Genomic DNA, 8,272 nt, shown 5'->3' with positions numbered 1-8,272 from the left:
AAAGAGCTTGTCACCATGTTAAGAGGACACAAAAACTATAACAATAAAAAATTCTTTATAATAATTAAAGTTATTCAAATATCTTGTATTAATCACATTACCCAACTATTAATTTTATATATATAGAGTGTTTAGATATATATACTATGTGTAAATTTGTTATATATATAAAACAAATTTACTCATAACATATTTATCTAAATCATAAATTAATAAATAAAATTAAAGCAAAAAAAACCACCAAATTTTAATATAATATATATATATACATAACTTTTACAATTTTACACGTAACATATCTATCCAAACCACTATAGATAGGCCTCGTTATTCTTAAGGCAATTACTATCAACCCGGTGGTCCATGTGCCCCCACGGTGTGGGATGCCCATCAAGTCCTCCGCTTCTTCACCATGCCTCCGTCTTTGACCAAGTCATGGGTTAACCACTACAACTCACAGCCTTGCCCTCCTATATAAACCACCGCTTCTCCCACCTACCAATATCTGCCTCTATATCGCATCTCATTATCCACCTGCACGTCGCGGTGTCGAATCCCGACGATGCAAAAATGCCTGCCGACTCTGACGAACTGGGCGCGGGATGGTATTTCACCAGATCCCAAATCGACAGATCTAGCCCTTCCAGAATCGATGGAATCGATGCAGAGAAAGAGAATCGCCTCAGGCAATCGTACTGCTCTTTCATCAAACGCCTGGGCATGAATTTAGGGCTGCCCCAGGTGACCATTGCAACGGCTACCATACTCTGCCACCGATTCTATCTCCGCCAGTCTCACGGCCGCAATGACAGATACACAATCGCAACCAGCTGCCTGCTCCTCGCCAACAAACTCACGGCGGCGCAGCGAAAATTAATGGAAGTTCTGACTGTGCTTTCCTACGAAGTCATCAATGAAAGTGCAGACTCGGCCACTGCTAAACTCATAAAAGATCCCAAATTTTTGCAGCAGAGGCAACAATTACTATTGAAGGCCGAGCATTTTGTTCTCCGTACGCTTAACTTCGATCTCGAGATCGAAAACCCTTACAAACCCCTCGTCTCTGCCCTCAAAAAGTTCAATGCTGAACAATGGCATTCTCAGTTTGCACAGGTTTCCTGGAACTTTGTGAATGATGCATTGATGACAACGGTGTGTCTCCAGTTCGAACCCCGCCGAGTCGCTGCTGCGGCTTTCTATCTGGCAGCCAGGTGTCTCCGAGTCAAGTTGCCATCGGATACAGAGAACCCATGGTGGCTGGAGTTCGATATATCTATTTCTCAACTTGGAGATATCTGCAGTCAACTGCTCGAGTTTTATGGAACGAGAAGTTTGTACACTCCAAGTCCATCGCCAAATGCTCTTCAGAGCTGGAGTTGCTCTCCTGCTGGTAATATTAATGCCGACTATACACCCACAAGTACAAGTACGATTACAAGCTTCTCCGTTGGTTCCAGGCAGGAATAATGACAGGGATTGAAGGGCCTTGTTTCAATTTTCATCAATTATTTCCAAACACGGATGATCTTAGTTTCAATAATCCGAATTGGAAAAGATCAAATTTGTTCAATATTGTCTGCGTATTGATACTGAACCAAACTTCACTTTACTGATAATGTTTATTATTAAAATATAATCAAATTGTCTCATTCAGGGTTTATGATTATTTTGATTATTGGATGGTTAACAGTTTACTTCTGATTATTTATGGCTAACTTTTTATTTTTTTGATTATCTGATGTTAACTTTTTTTCCAAGTTAATGGTTTGAGTATAAATTAAATGGTTAATAAGTTTTAAAATATAGTTATGTTAAGTATATTTTTCAGAGTTTAATTTGTAAATAAATTTTGTTATAATATTATGGTCTAATATTATGACTTATTAATATCACATGTTACAATATCATGGTCTAATATTATGACTTTCTAATACCACATGTTTAAAAAACTATAACTCATTCATATAATACATGTCTCTGATGCTTTTCTTTTAATTAATCAATTTAATTAATACTAAAAAAAACTTTACTAGATGTTGATAAGAACTTCCTATAAACAGTTTGTTGTGATTTTTCAATTAATCAATTTAAATAATAGTAAAAAAACAACATATCTATTTAATGTTATAAAAACTTCTTGTAAACTGTGCGTTATATTCATGAAAAGTTTTCTCAACATCAAATTCTTAAGTGTAAAAATATTCATGCTAGAAAACATAATTGCTATTTCAAAATTTCTCATTATTTAAATTAAATTTAATGGTATTAATAAACTAAAGTGGAACTGAAATAAATTTTGACAGAGTAGGAGCGCTGAGTCGAAGATGAACCCTAGCCGACTTACTGCTGCCTCCCCTCTTTCGGCCGCCGTTTGGCCCCTGCTCGGCCATGCCGCTGATGGAGATGGGCGTTTAACTCAAGGAACGCAGGCATTCTCTCTCATTTCTGTTCCGCATGATTTCAAATATCTCCTGAGAGCTTCCCCCCATCTATTTTACTCTGATCTGGTCCTTGGGGCAGCCTGTTCTTGGCCCTCTTCTGCGGCAACTAGATACAACAACCCCCATCAGATTGCAGATGCACTGGATAAGAACGAACATGCAGAATATATTCTCGTTTTTCCCCAGGCGGCCGCTCTTGGGAAGAAATTCTTTGCCTGAAAGGCTGTTCAATCATATTTATACCTTCTATATCCCCCCAGATTCGCCATTACTCTGTTTCTGACCCTCAGAACTCTTCAAGCTTCCTGAATCGGCCCGGATGGAGCATCTGGAAAATCTTTGGGGCGGATCGCAATGACAGAATCATCGATCTTAGGATTTTCTCCTCATCTCCTCACAAACCCCCGCGGCAAGTTCAGGAAAAGAAGGCCCTTCAAAGTTCCAGCCTCCTCACGTCTCAGATATGCAGAAGCAAGCAACCCTCTGATCTTTCTGCCTCGTTCCAGATACTGATCAGGCTAAACTCGGGCAAAACTCTGCTACAATGGGTGAGAGCGTCGGATCAAGTGCAAGACCTCAAGCTAGCTCTAGAACTCAAGTTGAGGAGCCCCTCAGTAGCTCATCGACTTCTCCATGAAGGTAAACAACTTGAGGATCTTAACCCCGTGTCTTTTTACATCATTAAGAGAAATGCTTCCATTGTTTTTACCTTTCGTTTGAGAGGGGGAGCTGGGGGTCAATCCTCCTCAGCTGGGGCATTTCCATACAAGGAAGTTATCCATGCTCAGTTGCCTAAGAGAACAACTCAACCAGCTCAGGCTCCCAAACCTTTTCTGGTGGACAAACTAGAAGAAACCCCCTCCATTGAAATAAAGCATCCATCGCTGGATGAGAAAACCCAAAAGTTTGCTGAACATGCCATTATCTGCAGGTTCAATGGGTTATGGACACGCACATCAGACCTTTATCAATGGCTTCACTCTAACTGGACCAACAATTGAAAGGTTTTGTTATGCTGAAAGGGCTTCTTCATCGTAGTGTTTGCTTTCGGTGAGGACTATCAAAAAGCCTTAACTGATGGCCCCTGGTTTTGGGGGCAGCCGGTCTATTCCTCACCCCTTGGTTCCTAGATTTCGATCCTTCTACAGCAGTCATCACCAAACTCCCCATCTGGGTCAGACTTCCAAACCTCCCAGCGCATCTATGGCACTTTGCTATATTCCAAGGGATTGGCGATTCTCTAGGCCGCTTTCTAGATACAGACATCACTAGAGGGGAAAAAGGCTTATATAACTTTGCTAGAATTTGTGCAGAAATAGACATGAGCAAAGGTCTCCCGGACCAGATTAATCTCAAAATTGGAGACTTCCATTGGACTCAAACCTTAGATTACGAGGACACAGCCTTTCGCTGCCGAAATTGCCATCATACAGGACACCTCCAAAGCTCTTGTCCCACGATGCCGGCCCAAAAGAAGAAAGCCATTCCTAAACAGAAATCAAAAAGCTGGAAGCCACATGATCCTGCCCCCATGGACGATTTTGACTCCAGCTCGGATGAAGAGGAAGAGAATAAGGAAGGATCGACAGCAGAGCCAGCACAGGATCCGCCAGCGACTGATCCTGTGGCTCCGTCTATTCTACCAGTCTCACAGAAAAGGAATCATGAATCCTCCACCTCGGATTCAGATAAGGAGGCCTCTCCGCCAGCACATCTTAGTTTGCAGATCATGCCAGCTCAGCAAAGTCCTCTTGATTGGGTCAAAGTTGGTAAAAAGAAAGGGAAAAAATGTTGAATAGTCGATTCTACACATGTTGGGTAGAATCCTCTGTTCTGTTCTTGCTCCTCTGTTCCTTGCTCCTTTGTTCCTCTTGCTTCTTCGTGCTCAGTTCTGCTCTCTTCTCTTCTTCTCTTAGGAGCCGAGGTGGATAGCCTATCCTTTCCGGACTGCCTGTGTTCTTGTCTCTCTTGATTGTAAGCTCTTATTGTACCATACGTTTTTAATAGATTTAGTTTTGATTAAGGAAAAAAAAAAAAAAATGCAATTTTAAATTGGATTTTATCTCTAAGGTTTTTAAACTATTTTAGAAATTACATCACTATTATTAAAAAACACGACTGAATAAAAGTGATTGAATCAAAGTTACTTTAATGCATTAAAAAATAGATTTATAAAATGGAAAATAGTTTAATTTTGTTTATTTATTCATTTTCTTTTCTAATTTTTATTAGTTTTATATCATTAATCTTCCCATATAAATTAAATAAGTAAATATCATTAAACATCAAAATAGTTATTGCTTTTAAAAACATTTTAGATGGAAAATATATTATAATGTCATATTTATTATTTTATATTATCTAAACATTTTGACTTATCAAATTACATAAAAATAAAAAATAAATAAATAAATATATATATATATATATATATATATATATATTATTTTTTACTATTAATCTTTCTTTTCCCCCAATTTTTCTTAATTTATTTTATATTTTCTTAATTTAATTCTAATTTACCCTATTTTTATACTTCATTAATGTAATAATGTTATTTTAATTTTTAATATAAATTATCAACCCTTGATCCTTCATTTCCCCAATTTTTCTTAATGAATTTTATTAATTTATTTTACATTTTCTTAATCTAATTCTAATTTACTCTATTTTTATACTTCTTTAACTTAATAACGTTATTTTAATTCGGAGTTGTCTTTAGTGTGACTTTTTGGATGACTGGTTTTTTTGAGAAATTAAATCGGAAAAACCCACTGGAAAAGCTTCCGAAATTTGGCAGAAATTTTTGAGGTGAAATCTTGATTTGTGTTATTTAAATTGGTTTTTTTTAGAAATTAAACCCGAAAAACCCACCGGAAAAGCTCCCAAAAGTCTCACTAAAGACAACCCGATTAATATAAATTATCAACCCTTATCTCTTTAATACCAATTTGACCATTAATATATATAACCAACCTAGATCCATCTTAACTTCCCATCTAGGCTAGTTTTATTATTAATTATAATTATTTATTTTATTTTTAGTTTTATGTAATTTGACCAAGTCAAAATGTTTTATTGATAATTATCATTTTCTTTTTTACTTGATCAAAATGTTTGCAGACATTACAACATCTCTACATATTGGGTTATAAATTACTTTTAACCTTTTATTATTTTTTAATTGAGCCCATATGGAAATGTTTACAAACATTTACACCACTACAACATACTCCATAACTTTTTGCATTTATATTTAATTTAAAAAATATTATAAATTAAAATTAAAATTAAATATTTATAAAATATTTTGTTTTGAAATGAGTTATGGTTTTTGGGCAAGTGATATTGACAAGCCATGTTATTGACCCATGATATTGTAACAAAACCTATTTACAAGTTGATGATATCCATGCTAAAATGGGGTCAATGTCCATGGTTAAGAATCTTGTTATATTGTACGTTTATGGTAAATATTAAGTTTTAATTTAAAAAATGTTATAAAATAAAATAAATTAAAATATTTATAGTTTTTAAATTTTATTTTGAAATGAATTATGGATTTTGGGTATGTGGTATTAATGAGCCATAATATTAGCCCATGGTATTGTAAGAAAACTTATTTAGAAGTTAATAATATCCATGATAAAATGGGGTAAATATTCATAGTTGAGAGTTTGTTATATTTTAAATATTAATTTTTTATGTGCTCATTAATTAAATTTAAATATGGTTACAAAATCATTATTTTAATTTATATAATAAAATGAATGTTAATTTATAACTACTATTTATATTTATATGTTATATATTTTAATTTCAAATGTATATTATGATTTTCTTTTAGTTATTTATTTTCTTATTTTTATTAACAAAAACAAAATTATAATATATAAAAATTATATATATATATATATATATATAATATCGCCTACACATCTACCCTATACTGAGTTGTAAAATGCGAGACAATTAACCCTTATCTCATTAATATTAGTTTCACCACAATTTATTATTATTATTATTCATTCCCTTTTACTCGTCCCTACTAAATTCTTTTAACTAATTTCATTAAATTAATAATTATTAATAATTGTTCTAATCCTCTTCACCTTCTTGATGGTCATATCCTTTCTGTATATATTCTTGGTCTAGCACTCTTCTCAACATCAATATGAGTTTTATGTCCTTGAAGTTGGATGAAGTCTTTGCAAAACATAGACACCTCGGTCACATGCTTTCTGTATATATTACTGGTCTAACACTCTTCTCAACATCAATATGAGCTTTAACACCTCAGTCATATCCTTTCTGTATATATTCTTGGTCTAACACTCTTCTCAACATCAATATGAGATTTATGTTCTTGAAGTTAGGTGAAGTCTTCGGGTGAAACGTAGACACCTCAATGAGTCTCCATAGTTCTCAACATCATAAAAACAAAAATTAAATAAAAAATTAAAATTAATAATAATAATTATTATTAATAATTAAACCAACCTAAATTCATCTTAATTCCAGATCTACCAAACACCTAGAGGGGTTAAATATCTTTTCCTTGCACCTTAAGAGATTTGATCCCTCTCAACTCTCAGTAGATTCAAAGTTAAAATGGATCTTATACATCTCTCATCAACAAAAATTTTAAAAAATCATTAAAATTGAGTAACTTAATATTAATTTAAATTATTATTTTTTTGTAAGTAAAAATTTCCATTATACCATGTAAATATTACAACATAAATTCCCTTTTTAAACTTCTTTTCCGCCCTCGCTCCTACTAGATTCTTTGACCAAGAGAAAAAACCCTAAAATCAAGAAACAACTAATTAACATTAAGGCATTGGAGGATGATCTCAAGCTGGATTGTCCATTTCCTTACCGGGTAGCTCTGAAGACCGAAGTTCACCATGCACATGATACTCAACATGTGCAATTCTCCCTTCTAGGTGCCCCATTTGCTTTGACATTCTTCTCTGGCCTTGATTCCGCTAATTGCATTGTAGATCATTTCTGAAGCTTATAAAGCTTATAATCTCATTGCACTTCACCATGCACATGATACTCAACATGTGCAATTCTCCCTTCTAGGTGCCCCATTTGTTTTGACATTCTTCTCTGGCCTTGATGGATGCAGACCAATTGGTCCTACATGTTCCACTGATTACATTGTAGATCATTTCAAAAGCTTATAATCTCATTGCAGTCATTACGACATTCTTTACCAACTTCTCCACGAGGTGAGTGATGTGTTGTATTGATTTTCTAGTGCAATTAGGGTTAGCACAATATTTCTGAAATTTTGATAATATATATATATATATATATATATATATATATATATATATATATATATATATATATATATATATATATATATCAAAAGTAATTGTATATATCATTCAACAATAAATAATAATAGAACAATAGATATCATAATGCGTAAAAGAGAGACAAGATTTACCCTGTGAAATCCCATTACGAAAAACCAAACAACCCTTTCAATAGAAAAATTATTTGTATTCAATAAGAGACACACCTAGACCTATGGTCAAACTTGGTCTTCTCCTCCAAGTTAAGTCACCTAAATTATTTCCGCACTTAATTCTGCCTTATCTAGAAATTTTGGCCTCCCAACAATTGTCCAATAACCTAGAATTTTGGTCCCGAGTAACTGCCCAATAACCTAGAAAATTTCAGCCCTCTTGCAATAATTACCCTAGAAATATGTGAATCATAGAGAGAGAGAGAGAGAGAGAGACTAAACCACACGTGCGATATGCTAGAGAGAGAGAAAGAGAAGATTTCGTCCTCCTTTTTTGTTCGTTTTG

At 34.2% G+C, this 8,272-nt stretch overlaps 1 pseudogene; it reads left to right on the top strand.

The window, feature by feature from the left end:
* Positions 1-409: 409 nt before the first annotated feature.
* On the top strand, positions 410-1,604 carry LOC149169241 (cyclin-T1-4 pseudogene; annotated as a pseudogene).
* The last annotated feature ends 6,668 nt before the right edge of the window (positions 1,605-8,272 follow it).

This window comes from Pinus tabuliformis, chromosome 4_2 (assembly GCF_031772625.1).
Source record: "Pinus tabuliformis cultivar Carrire ecotype Pingquan chromosome 4_2, CPIR1, whole genome shotgun sequence".
Classification (NCBI taxonomy): domain Eukaryota; kingdom Viridiplantae; phylum Streptophyta; class Pinopsida; order Pinales; family Pinaceae; genus Pinus; species Pinus tabuliformis.
This window is presented reverse-complemented; position numbering and strand designations above follow the sequence as displayed.